Here is a 1846-nt window from a genome sequence, read left to right on the forward strand (position 1 = left end):
CAATTTCCTCGGCGCAAATCTGCCGCGGCGCACCCCCACACCTCAATCTGGCCTGTCACTTTCGGTAGTCTTTGCTAACGCGCGCAGTTTTTTTCCTAAACGCATCACTTTTTCTGAGCTTGTTTTATCATCAAGCAGTAACGTATTGGTGATAACCGAGATTTGGATGACAAATGATATAACCGATGCAGAAGTGCGAGATCACCTACCTGGATTTCAAGTTTATCGTAAGGACCGTACAGGCGCACGTGGAGGCGGGGTTCTGATCGCTGTGCACCAACAGTTATCGTGCTCGGTGGCCAGGACCGACTCTCCTGAACTTGAAATTCTTTGGGTCGTTTGCCGTGCTTACCCTCATACTGTCCTTGTAGGCGTTTGTTATAGGACCCCGAACAGTGACCCAGATTTCGCACTCAACAATAACCTGAGTGACCTTGGCAAATAGTATTCACAAGCAGAGATACTACTTTTCGGCGATTTAAATTTTCCTCAAATGGATTGGAGTAGTAGCGTTCCGTCAGCTGTGGGCAGTGAGCCCGCAAGAGACTTCATAGATTTCTGCCTGAATTGCAATCTCACCCAACTTGTATCCCAACCAACGCGCGTTACAGAGAGCAATTCCAGCATCTTCGATCTAATACTAACTAGTCATCAAGAGAGCTTATCATCAATTACATATCTGCGTGCCGTCAGTGACCACAAGGTAATCCATGCGGCTTTTTCGTTTCGACCTGTAAAACGCGATCTTGTCACCAAAACAATCCGTCTTTACGACAAGGACAATTATAGTGCCATCAATAATGAATTGGTATCTTTTCTTCCTGAGTTCGAGAGAATAAGCCATACACGCTCTGTGGATGAGAATTGGATTATATTTAGAAATAAGTTAGCCACTCTTGTCGAGAAGTTTATCCCAAAAATAACGTTCACCGCACACCGAAACAAGCCGTGGTTCTCACGTACACTTCAGAAATTAAGAAACAAGAAAAAACGCCTCTTCCGATCAGCCAAACAGTCTAAACTTCCGTCCTTATGGGAAAAATATTACGCCGCGGAAGATGATTATCTAAGAACCATTCGAAACGCCAAGCGCGTGTTCTTTCATGATGAGCTGCCCAAAATGCTTGCAACCAGCCCTCGCAAATTCTGGGAGGGGATAAACCCTCAGGCGATGCGCACCATTAGTCTCTCAAATGCGCATGGTGATACAGTCAACAACAATGAATGCGCGAACGTTTTTAACGAGGGCTTTTTCTCTGTTTTTACAAATGAAAGTTCAGTTCCCGATTTTTCTTCACCTGCGCGCAGCACCGAGTCTATGTCCCCGATTACATTTTCTACGGACGGCATCATTTCGATTATAGAAAACACTAAGCTTTCTTCTTCTGCAGGTGTGGATGACATTAATTCAAAACTTCTCATAAATGTTAAACATGTGTGTGCCGCATACCTTACATTGTTATTTTCGCAGTCATTATCATCAAACACTCTGCCAGCAGACTGGAAAGTAGGCAAGGCCGTTCCAGTCTACAAATCAGGTAACAGAGACTCTCCACTAAATTACCGTCCCATATCTTTAACAAGTATCCCCTGCAAAATCATGGAACATGTCATCTACTCCCATATCATCAACTTCTTGGACTTAATGCACTTTTTTCATCCTTCTCAACACGGGTTCCGAAGAGGTTATTCTTGTGAAACGCAGCTGGCCATTTTCATCCACGACTTACATTCTAACCTTGACTGCAACATTCAGACTGATGCTCTTTTCCTGGATTTCGCTAAAGCATTTGACACTGTCCCTCACAAACGCCTCATTCTCAAATTATCTCTGTTAAATCTACAT

The sequence above is a fragment of the Rhipicephalus sanguineus genome, chromosome 3 (assembly GCF_013339695.2).
Source record: "Rhipicephalus sanguineus isolate Rsan-2018 chromosome 3, BIME_Rsan_1.4, whole genome shotgun sequence".
Taxonomy (NCBI): Eukaryota; Metazoa; Arthropoda; class Arachnida; order Ixodida; family Ixodidae; genus Rhipicephalus; species Rhipicephalus sanguineus.